Source organism: Leucopleurus acutus (genome assembly GCF_964270905.1).
Source record: "Leucopleurus acutus genome assembly, chromosome: 1".
Lineage (NCBI taxonomy): Eukaryota > Metazoa > Chordata > Mammalia > Artiodactyla > Delphinidae > Leucopleurus > Leucopleurus acutus.
In genome coordinates, this window is record NC_139142.1 from 78,758,848 (window position 1) to 78,772,156 (window position 13,309).

The window sequence follows — 13,309 nt, forward strand, 5'->3', positions numbered from 1 at the left end:
TCTCTTGTGGGTTTGATTTGCATTTCCCAAATGACTAATGATGTTGAGCATCTTTTCATGTGCTTGTTGGCCGTTTGTGTATCTTTGGAGTTATTCCGTAGACTTTTATGTTCATTTCTTATCTCTCCTCTGAGACTACAAGTTTCTTCAGGATAGAATTGTTATTAATCTTTTAATCTCTCAGGGGACCTGTTAAATTGATTTGGGCACACTGAGTGCTCAACAGATACTTATTGACCTGAATTTAGGAGTCATAACAAAAGACTGTATTGTCTGAGTCAACCCTGAGATGAAGTCCTCATATCATGTAATTTCAGTGTTAAACCATTCTTACTCAGAACATAAGTAAACTGTTTGTTAATAAATCTATTGGATCTTTCAGTGGCATCTGAACTGTTGACCATGTATTCCTTGAAATATTTTCTCTCCCTCCTTCTAGGACACCACACTTCCCTGGCTTTGCTTCCTGATTCTCCATTAGAAGCAGTCTCCTTTGTGGGTTCCTCTCCTCTGATGAGCCCTTAAAGATGAGTGTTCGCTGGGCATCTGTCCTTGGTGTTCCTTTTCACCAGTATCAGTGTTTCCCAAATGCTGGCCTGTAAATGATATCATTTCATGATAGAGTCATTTTGTGATAAAGGACAATGTAGTGAGCATTTTTTGTGCCTTAATTGGTTAATTAGAAAAATTATCCTTCTTTTTAAGACTATGTTATCCTTATTTTTAAAAGCTGAAATGTCTTCTACTTCTTCTATGAAATAATAGTGATAGTACATGGCTACTTATGTATACTTTTAATGTCCTTAAAAAAGTAAACATTTAACAACCATTTATTGGCTCTCCCTTCCAACCATTTAAAATTATACTGGACATTGATAAACTATTCTACAGTTATTCCTGGTTTATTTCATTTATGGATATAACTTCAGTTATCACTTACATGATGGTGAGCACCAAGTAAAAAATGTCTATATTAAGCTCAAATCTATATATCCAGTTTCCTACTGAATGAATCTCCTTGATGTTCACAAACCTTTTGATTTAGCACATCTAACCTTGAACTCGTTATGCACCAACTCACCTACTTCCCCCTTAACTGTGTTTCTTATCTTATTGAATGGCATTATCTGGTCACGTAAGTCAGAAACCAGGAAATCCCTCTATTCCCCCCTCTTCAACATATTTTCTACATCCAATTACCAACTTAAAAAATTTTTATCTTTATAATAGTTCTATAGACCATCCACTTTCGTCAGTTCCCGTCTTCTTGCTAACTTATTTAAGACTACCACCATCCATCATCCATTCAGCATACATTTGCAAAGTCCATACTATGTACCAAACACTGGGAGTGCAACATGAGAGCTTATTTTGAGGGAACAGTTTTTGGCATTATAACCTAGATTAGGTTATTGCTGATTTTCAAATAATGAGTATTTTGAGATTTTTTTCCCCATGCATGGTGGGTGCTCTGTATACATTAGAGATCCATATTGGAAATCTTTTGACTTGGGGAAATTTAAAGTGAATTACTTACATTGAGCAAAGAAGTTATTCCCTGAACCTGAACTGTAGCCTAAGGAAATTCCCTTAACCTCTGTTCCAGTTTCCCATTTGGGAAATGGTAGAGTTGTGTAGGAGGCTAAGATAAGTTGGTTGTTTGCTGTGGTTCACGAGCTCTATGGATCAAAATTTAAATTACAGATTTCTTATTTATTCATTAACGAAAGTTTTAGCTGTGAGTTTCATGTTCTGGGCACAATGTGTTATAATCATTAATGCATATTTAAGTGCATTCAAATGTTGCCACTTATTATCTTACCAATGAAAGGAAAATCAAAGCATGATACTAGGAGTTGGTGAAAGGGATTTGGCCCAGGTAGCATATAAGGCTCATAGAAAATTGGGACCAGAATCTCCATCTTCTTTACTGTGATTCAAAGCATGGGCTATTGGAAGATGCTGCTTATCCTATAAGTAGGGCTTGCAAAAAGTGGAGGTTCCAGACACTAAGGGGAAGGGTCAATGTCCTGAAGAAAAAAGGAAAGCATTTGGCTGGGTTCCAAGGAGGCGATCAGAAAAAAAAGCAGAATTGACTATCTGGAATGGATGATGACACCATCTGCCTTCATAGTCTTACCTTGGGCAGTGTCCAGTACTTGATGTTTCAGGAGAAAAAAAATCCCACTACCTTTTATATTTTTCACTTGGTAAATTATTGAAATCTGTAAGTTATCCTTTCTACTACCATTATTTTGGCATTTTTTTCTCTTTGATACTTGGTTCTTTCAGATTTATTAACTGGACTAGAACTTGAAAAATATTAATGATGATATTTCTCTTGCTAAAAGGCTAGGATGCATTAGTATTATAGTTGCTTTGCCAAATTCAGTGTTGTAGAGAGTGCCTAGTGGGTCTAGGAAGGTTTGCAGGAAGAGCAAGCACTTCACATGCCCTAAGGTCCTGCGATGTACCACTAGGACTTAATGTTTTTAGTTGTTTCTTGATTTTTATTAGCTATTTCAGCTATATTCTGGGTAAAGAAGTGGACAGAAGAAATCACGGAGTGGAATAAAAGAAATGCGTGGAACAGCTTTGTTTATAATCCTTAACTCTTGGAGTGGGCATGAGGGAAATTGCCATTATGATAACTAAGATGTTATAGATTCAGAAATTTACCCTTAGCATTTCTTTAGGGTCCCCAAGCTAATGTTTTGCTTCTGAGTTGACAGTCTGGGACAGCATGCTTTTGAACAACATTCTCCAACCTGGATCAAAAGAGCAGAGTTCATTGTCAATAGTTGTTAGAACATTTTCAGGTACACCTCCTCCATGACTTTTTGGACATTTTATAGAATCATAGAATTTTTGTACTGAAAGAGACTAAGAGATAATAAAATCAAAACTCTTCAATTTTGAGTCCAATCTTTGGCCTCAGAGGTTTCAATTCCATAACTTGTTCATGATTACTAAGTTGCTAATGGCACAACTGTGACTAGAACAAGATACCTCCTCGTTTTCTAGTGTTCTTTCCTTTTACCTGATGCCTAATGTTCTCCTTTCTTTTCTGATAATTTTCTCCAAAACCTCCTCTGAAGAAACTGAACAAAGCCAGTTTAGAATGGCTGCTTGCCAAGTTTTTTCTCATGTGAGCTCCATTCTTATTCTTTCACAAGAGTAAGCTCCTCTGATGAAAAGAATCATAAAATATTAGAATTGAAAGGGGTATTTATGGATTCTAATCTCCTTATTTACAAATATAAAAACCAAGGCCGAGGGAGTCAACTTGCCTGAGGCGACACAGACATTGGTAACACTGGGATCTGAACTCAGCATTTCTCTGAGATTAGTGACTTGCAGAGATCTTCACTACCTTGGAAGAGCCATCTCTTCTTCTGAGCCACATGCATAATGGTTGAACACATTATGGCCATTAATTTAAATTAAAGACAAGGAAGGCTTAGGGCTCCAGATTCCATGAGACACAGCTGTTCTAGTATACCATGTGTCTTAGAGAATTAGTGAGGAAAGAAAATAGTAAAAATTTAAACAAAATTATAAATAAAAATCAATATTTAAAATGGAACTTAAAATGAAATTCCATAGATAATAGTGATTTGTGCTTTTAACAATTATGGGTTCATTAATTAGCAGCTTTCCTGATGTTAAAGACTAGTGTCCAATATTTTTTCTTCTGGAAAATACAAAGATACCAGCTTGTTCTAAGGCTCCAAGCCATTCCCTGTGGACTGTTCTTAGCCTCTGCTGTCACAGACTATAACTAGAAAAAGAAAATCGACAGACAGAAAGAAAGAAACCTTAACAGCTGGAGCTTTAATTTACCTACATGGGAAAAAATATTTCATTTTCTGAGATTTCTCCTGGGTTGCTTGATTTGAAGGTAGAAAGAGAAGCCAGAGGAAAAATCACCAAAAAAGCTTTTAAAAGAAACACTATGAAAAGAGCAAATCCTGAGAATTGTGTTTAATAACAGCAAGGATGAATTTCCTGGCAGTCTGTACTGAGCAGTTAAAGACCAACCGGCATGTGAGAGAGGCGGAATTAGGATGGTCTAGAGCAGCCTAATAAAGAGTGCCAGAAGATTTATTCTCTCATATGTATAATTTTGAAATATGAATGATTCTATATTTAAGAAATGTGTTACAACCATCACATTAATTTTTACTAAGAGCTTCTAGTTTGACTCAAATCAGGGTCTGAAAAATGGAAGAACAGTGCTTTGAGCCACCAAGTTAGTGCCCCACAGAATATTTTAAAATTATTTAACACATCATCTCAGTGTCAACAACTCATCACAGATAAACTATCTAATTAACAGAACCCTTCATAGTATTTGATAACTGAGTCTTGGCTCAGTTTTTATACCAGAAGGGCAATCCTTGATAAGCAGAAATTATAAAAGCAGATTTTAAAAGCATTAATTCAGAAATAAAATCAAATTGGGTCCAAATTAACCCCCTATTGGTATTTAAACTTATTTGAAACCACTTGGCTTAAAGATAACACTTGGAGAAGCTGCCTTTGACCAGAGTCAGGCTTTGTCTAGATTGTCAGCCTCTGTATTTTGATTCCTTTTGTTGTGTACCAGCCTCCTCATGCCCAGGGTAATTGATATGGGTCCTGTGCTAGGGACAGATGAGTTTATCCTGTCATTGAAGCCCTTCACAAGATGCCTTAATTATTAGAGTTAATTCGAGGATTTGTGCTCTTAGGAAGCTCGATTGTTTTCTCTTTCTAATTCCACGTTGGCAACATTTCCAATGACAAATCCAATAAAGAATTAGTAATTTGGCTCCCTATGGTTGTGGAAAAAGGACAGTAAGAATGAGCAACAATAATAATTTCTGTTTGTATAATATATTTTTTTTTAATATGAGAAAGTCATTACTGCTACTGTTTAGGGACAAAGACTCAAGAAAAAGTAGGAAGGAACTTGAATTTCTGTAAGGATGGTAAATTTTGATCCTTTGATCTCTGCTGATAATTAATATCCATTTTGCAACTAAGTGGGAAATTGTAGTTTCCAATGGAGAGAATTGGAGATAAATAAAAAGTAAGACATTGCCATTAAAAATGGTATCCCTATGTTTAGAATACAAGGTGACAAGGAGGAAAAGACACAGTTCAATTGTGGTTGTTGTGATCAGATAAATCCGGTTACCAAACTCTCAACATACATAGTTGGTGTAAGTGAACTCTTTTTGGCTAGGAATCTACTCTTACATTTCTTTGGGACCACATGTTTAATTAAGGCTTGCTGAATTTCATCCTGCATAATAGCTGGAACAGCAGAGGCATCCATATATCACCAAGAGAATGTACTTCTCAAGATCACAAACAATATGTACTGCCTGCTTCCATTTTGGTGTTATGGATGGGTCAGCACATAGATGGTTGATACCCAAGTATTAATTGTAATTATCTCTGGGTGGTGGAACTATGAAAATTTTTATTTTCTTTTGGTGTGTATGTGTGTGTGTGTTTAACTCTTTTTTCTAAAATGAACATGCATTACTTTTGTAATAATAAAAGAGTTATTTTCAAAGTGCCTGCTTTGTGATTTTCCTTCAGATGCAATACATCCTGATTTCCAGCATTCAGTTGGGGGGAATCAGGGTATACAATAAAAACAAACCCTCAGCTATTTCGTTCTTGCTATCTCACTGATTTCTAGGGTTGAATATTAACTAGATTTTACCCTGGTGCATACTCTTGCTACCTGGAGGGATCTTGTTTCTGACACACATAAATTCAAACAGTTTAACAACTTTTCCTCATCTCCCTTCTTACCCACTACTCTTTGCTTATAAGTAGACTGACAAAGAGGAAACTATCATTTTGTAGTTTTTCAATATTACATTAACATGCCTCTCCACGGCATGTGGAATCTTCAATATTACATTAACATGCCACTCCGCGGCATGCAGAATCTTCCCGGACCGGGGCACGAACCCGTGTCCCCTGCATCGGCAGGAGGACTCTCAACCACTGCACCACCAGGGAGGCCCAGTCATCAATTTTATACACATCAGTGTATACATGTCAATCCCAATCTCCCAATTCATCACACCCCCACCCCCACCCCCATCGCTTTCCCTCCTTGGTGTCCATATGTTTGTTCTCTACATCTGTGTCTCAATTTCTGCACTGCAAACCAGTTCATCTGTACCATTTTTCTAGGTTCCACATATATGCGTTAATATACCATATTTGTTTTTCTCTTTCTGACTTACTTCACTCTGTATGACAGTCTCTAGAGCCATCCACGTCTCTACAAATGACCAAATTTCATTCCTTTTTATGGCTGAGTAATATTCCATTGTATATATGTACCATATCTTCTTTATCCATTCATCTGTCGATGGGCATTTAGGTTGCTTCCATGACCTGGCTATTGTAAACAGTGCTGCAATGAACATTGGGGTGCATGTGTCTTTTTGAATTATGGTTTTCTCTGAGTATATGCCCAGTAGTGGGATTGCTGGATCATATGGTAATTCTATTTTTAGTTTTTTAAGGAACCTCCATACTGTTCTCCATAGTGGCTGTATCAATTTACATTCCCTCCAACAGTGCAAGAGGGTTCCCTTTTCTCCATACCCTCTCCAGCATTTGTTGTTTGTAGATTTTCTGATGATGCCCATTCTAACTGGTGTGAGGTGATGCCACATTGTAGTTTTGATTTGCATTTCTTTAATAATTAGTGATGTTGAGCAGCTTTCCAAGTGCTTCTTGGCCATCTGTATGTCTTCTTTGGAGAAATGCCTGTTTAGGTCTTCTGCCCATTTTTGTACTGGGTCATTTGTATTTTTAATATTGAGCTGCATGAGCTGTTTATATATTTTGGAGATTAATCCGTTGTCCATTGATTCATTTGCAAATGTTTTCTCCCATTCTGAGGGTTGTCTTTTTGTGTTGTTTATGGTTTCCTTTGCTGTTCAAAAGTTTTGAAGTTTCATTAGGTCCCATTTGTTTATTTTTATTTCCATTACTCTAGGATTTTTTTTACAAAATTTGTCCCTTTTGTATTTCATATTTTAAAGGCTACTTTAAATTGAATTATTTTCTGTGTTTTTATATCTCTTTTAGTTATTTTTTTCCACCCATTTATTGAGGTATAATTGAAGTACAACAAAATGCACATATGTAATGTATGCAATTTTATCAGTTTTGACTTATTTATGCACTTACGAAACTATCATCACAATCAAGACAAAAAGCATTACCATCACCTTTCAAAATTTCTTTATGCCCTTTGATCCTTTTCCCCACCCATAGCCCCAGACAACCACTAACCTACCTTCTGTCATTGTAGATTAGTCTGTATGCTCTAGAATTTTATGTAAATTGAATCATCTAATAGTATCACTTTTGGCTGCTTTCACAAAACATAATGATATCAAGATTTATCTATGTTGTTGCAAGTATGAATAATTCATTTCATTTTATTGCTCAGTAGTATTCTATTGTAAGGCTACACCAGGATTTGTTTCTTTCTTCATCCATTGATGGACATTGGGTTGTTTCCAGTTTCCAGTGGTTACAAATAAAGCTGTGAATTACACTGGTGTACAAGTCTCTGTGAGGACATATGCCTTTGTTTCTCTTGGGTGAGTAACTAGAAGTGGAATGGCTTGGTTGTATGGCATGTGAATGTTCAATTTTTAAAGAAACATTTTTGTGATTTCAGATTCTGATTGCTCAATCCTAGTGTATAGAAATGGAATTGATTTTTTTTTCAATTTGCTAGTATGTAGAAATACAACTAGTATGTAGAAATACTATTTTGCATTGTATCCTATGGCTTTGCTATACTCACTTATTTATTCCATAGCTTTTTTTGGTAGGTTCCTTAGGGTTTTCAATTCAGATGATTGTGCTGTCAGCGAATATAGACAGCTTTACTTCATTTTCAATTTGTAAGCCTTTTATTTCTTTTTCTGGCCTGATTGCCCTGGCTAGGATCTCCACTATATTACTGAATTAAAGTGATAAGAGTGGTCATTCTTATAATTTATTTTTCTGGTTTTTGTATCAAGGTAGTATGGTCTCTTTGTTTGAGTTAGAAAGAATTCTCTCCTCTTTTACTTTTAGGAAGAGTTTGTGCAGAATTGGTTTTATTTCCTTTTTACATATTTTGTAGAATTCACCAGTGAAGTAATCTGGGCCTGGAGTTTTCTTTGTAGGATGTTTTAAAGTAATAATTTAATTTTTCTAATAGATATATAAGAACATTCAGCTTATCTATTTCTACTTTAGTGGGTTTTGGTTGTTCACGTCATTCAAGGAAACTGCCCATTTTATCTTTGTTATCAAATTATTTAGCATATAGTTGTTCATAAAATTACCTTAATAATCTCTTAATGACTATAGAATCAGTAGTGATGTCCTGTTTCTCATTCATGATAATGGTAAATTGTGTCTTCTCTTTTTTTCCTAATTAGCATGACTAAAGGTTTATCAGTTGTCTTGTTCTTTTCAAAGAAGCAGCTCTGATTTTCTCTAGTGTTTTTCCATTTATATTTTATTGTCTTCTGCTCTGATCGTTATGATATCAATTCTTCTCCTTACTTCATTTTAATTTTCTCTTCTTTTTCTAATTACTTAAGGTGGAAGCTTAGATTGTTGATTGGATTCTTCCCAACATAAGTATTTAATGCTATAAACTTTCCTCTAAGCACTGCTTCAGAAATATTGTTATATTGTATATTAATTTTCATAGTTACAAAAATTTTCTAATTAATGTTGTGATTTCTTCTGTGACTTAGGATTTACTTAGCTGTGTGTCATTTAACTTAAAATATTTTAGCATGGTCCAGATATTATTTTTAAAATTTGATTTCTAATGTAAATCAGTGTGATCAGAGAACATACTGTGTATTTTTTCAATCTTTTAAGTTTTATTGAGTCTTGTTTGAAGACAAAAAATGGTCTATCCTTCCTAAATGATTTATGTGCACTTGAAAAAAATATGCATTTTACTCTTGCTTTAGAGTATTGTATAAACATACACTTGGTTAAGTTGGTTGATAGTGTTGTTCAAGTCTTATATAGCCATACTGATATTCTCTCTAACTTGTTTATAATTATTGAGAGTATTAGAATCTCTAACTATAATTATGGATTTGTCTATGTTTTATCAGATTTTGCTCCATGTACTTTGTATCTCTGATATTAAGTACAAAAACATAATAATTAATCCCTCTTGAAAAATTGACTCAATCATCATCATGAATTTCCCTCTCTATTCCTGGTAATAGTCATTGTTCTGAAGTCCACTCTGTCTAATATTAGTATAGCCACTTCTGCTTTCTTTGACAAGTGTTTTCATGGTATATCTTTTTGGTATGCTTTTACTTTTAACATATTATAACTTTATATATCAAGTGAATTTCCTTAATACAGTATAAAGTTGGCATTGTTTATTTTTCATGTAATTTAATAATATATGCCTTTTACTTGGAATATTTGGAAATTTATTTCTAAGTATTTTATATTTTTGAGACTTTTAAAAATTGCACTATTTTCTTTCTTTTTCTATCTTCTCTCATTACCTATTTTACAAATTTATTGAGGTATAATTGAAGCACAATAAACTGTACATATTTCAAGTATACAATTAGATCTCTTTTGACTTATATATGCACCCGTGAAAACATCACAATAGTCAAATAATAAAATTTTCCATCACTGAGCTATTGTATTATATGAGTATTAGCTATTATATGAGTATTGGTACAGTCAGGTTTAAATCTTCCACCTTGCTATTTAGGATTTATTTATCCTATCTTTTCTTTGTTTCTTTTTTTCTATGTTACTTTTTCTAGTCAGATTACTTTTTTTTTCTAATAAATCTATTTTATTCCACTATTATCATGTTAGCTATGTGTCTTTATTTCATTTTCTCTATGGTCAGTGTAGAGTTTACATTATATACTTTTAATTTATCACAGTCTATTTTCAAATAATGTCATATCATTTGGCATATGATGTAAGAAACTTGTAATCATGTATTTTCATTTTGTCCCTCCCAGCCTTTGTGCTATATTTATAATACGTTGTACTTCCAGAGCTACCAGCCCCACAATATGTGATCATTACTTTTGCTTTAAGGAGAGAAAAAAAAATCTTTTATATTTCGTCACATACTTACCTCTCCTGTGATCTTCATTTCTTTGAGTAGATCTACATTTCCATCTTGATTTATTTTGCTTCTGCCTGAAGAACTTCCTTCAGTATTTTCTATAGTTCTAGTCTGCTGGGGATAAATTCTTTCAGCTTTGGTAAGCCTTAATAGCTATTTATTTCATCCTCAATTTTAAAATATATTTTGCTGGGTATAGAATTCTAGGTTGACAGGTGGGTTTTTTTTTTTTTTTTTTTTTTGGTACTTTAAAGATTTCCATTGTCTTCTGTGTTGCTTTGCATGGTTTCTTATGAGAAGTGCATTCTTTTCCCTTGGTACACAATGTGTCTTTTTTTCCCTCTGGCTGCCTTTGTGACTGACCCCCCCACACACCTAAAGTTTATATTAATTTTATTATGATATGCCTTTGTATAGTTTTCTTTTTTTCTTCAGCTTGACTTTTTTTTTTTTTCTTTTTTTTTTTGCGGTATGTGGGCCTCTCACTGTTGTGGCCTCTCCCGTTGCGAAGCACAGGCTCCGGACACGCAGGCTCAGCGGCCATGGCTCATGGGCCCAGCCGCTCCGCGGCATGTGGAATCCTTCCGGACTGGGGCACGAACCTGTGTCCCCTGCATCGGCAGGTGGACTCTCAACCACTGCGCCACCAGGGAAGCCCCCTTCTTCTGCTTGACTTTTGCTGAGCTTATTGGATTTGTGGATTTATGGTTTTTATCAAATTTGGATTTTTTTCAGCCATTATTACTTCAAATATTTTTTCTGCCCTCCCAGACCCCATTCTGGGATGTCAATTACCCTTATGTTAAGTTTCTTGTTATTTTCCGACAATCCATTGGTGCTCTTTTTTATTTTAATTTCACTTTTTTTCTTCTCTATGTGTTTCATTTTGTGTAATTTACATTGCTCTGTTTATAAGTTCACTGACTTTTTCTTCTGTAAAGCTTATTCTATTCTTAATCTCATTTGGTGTAGTTTTTATTTCATGTATTTTATTTCTCATCCCTAGAAATTTAATTTTTTTTTTAATTTTCCATTTCCCTCTCCAAAATATTCATGATTTCCTATAGCTTTTTTAACATATTTTAACTGTTTTAACATTCTATTTTTTAAACTAATTCTATTTGTGTAATTTTTGTTATGTTTCTAATAATTTTCTCTTGGTTTTAGGTCATATTTTCTTGCTTCTTTGCATGTTTGGTAAATTTTGATTGGAAGCTAGCTAGAATTTTAGGTTGTTGTTTTGTGGATTTTTTGGGGGGGTAATACTTTGAATATTTGGGAGCTTGCTTCTGGGATAAAGTTAAGTTACTTGGATCCAATTTTATCCTTTGGGGTTTCCTTTCAAGATTTGTTAACATGAATGAAGACATTCTTTAGTCTAGGTTAATTTGCTATCATTATTTAGGTAGTATACTTCTGAAGACTCTACCCCCTTTATGTATTAGGAAGTTTTTCTACTATGCTGAGAATGGAACCTATTTCTGGGCCAATTTAGCCTTCAAGGATTTGATTTGCTTCTTCTTTTCTGGTGGTTTCTTTCCTGGCCTCACACTCATGTGCAGATCAGTACCCAGCCAATGACTCAAGAGGAATTTTTCTGGAGCTCTCCTGCATTCTTCCTGTTAGTGGCAACCTCCTCCTTCTTTGGTTCTTTGCTCTGAAAATTATACCCACTTTGGCCTCCCCAAACTCTGAATTATTTCTCTGAAACTCAGCAAGACTGCAGTCTCTTTTTGGTGTCCCCTCCTTGTGGGGTGACCTGGAAAATCTCTTCAAATAGTGAGCTAAGGCATTTATTGGGATCAAATATTTGTTTCTACTCTCTCAGGGATCACTGTCTAGTGCTTCCTGTTGTTCAGTGTGTGTGTGTGTGTGTGTGTGTGTGTGTGTGTGTGTGTGTTTTCTGTCTCTTTTGTCTGTTTTTTTTTAAGTTGTTTACTGATACGGGGTAAATCGAGTACCTAATATTTTATCATGGCTGGGCATAATATGTATTAAATGAAAAATAAAAGGGAGGGGGGAATTTATTGTATAGAAGGGCATATAAAAAAAACTCAAGGAAAAGAATACAACCAAGATTTAGGAATAAGGAATTTATAACCTTCAGCATCCCAGGCAATACTTTCTTTCCCTATCTCTTATATCTGCATCTCTCTGTCAGTCTCTGTGGACTGGCTTTCTCTGTTTCTCCATTCTGTATGGTTAAACGTGTCCACTCCACAGTTACTAGATTTACATATTATTGTTCCATTGACTTGTAGAAACTTCTTTTTTTGGTAGTATTTTCCTTTACAAAATGAATTTATTTGCAAAACACTTTGAGATTACTAGAAAATATATTATTAAATATTATTGAAACAATATTATTTTACCTATTTTCAATAATATGCTTAATGCTATTAAATCTTGATGAACTTAGATAGTGCTTGATAGGTACGAATACTAATTTGAATTCACTGTTTGATATGGCAATATAGTTAGTATCAAAATATTCTCCACATTATATTTTTTACCATTGCACAATCTAAAGTCCCACTCACTTTTAAAGACCACTGTTATTATTGTTTTATTGATTGACTTGTAATGATGTCTATTTGCTCTTGAATGATTACAATTGATTTAGAACCCACATGTGTACAGATATAATTAAAAATTTCCTGCCATTGTGTATTACTTTATGTTCATCTGGTCTCAATTTTGTTTCATTCCATTGTCTAATTGACATTATTAAGGCTTTTCTGGAAGCTATCATATCTTCTCAGCTTTGCCTCAACTTAATTGCTTGGTGCTGTCAATAATTTTTACATTTGAACAGTTTATTAAATACATAACATATCAATTGCCTTTGTAGTAAATTATGCCATCACTTGACACCTACTACTGACCTTTTTCCATCACAAAACAGATACTGCTCCTTTACCTCTAACAAATTACGAATTGCTTTAGAACAAAACTGAAAGTTTTTAACTTTACATCTTCTGCGGACTTAATGCAATGTAAAAGAAATACCATTGGGGCTTCCCTGGTGGCGCAGTGGTTGGGAGTCCGCCTGCCGATGCAGGGCACGCGGGTTCGTGCCCCGGTCCGGGAAGATCCCAAATGCCGCGCAGCGGCTAGGCCCGTGAGCCATGGCCGCTGAGCCTG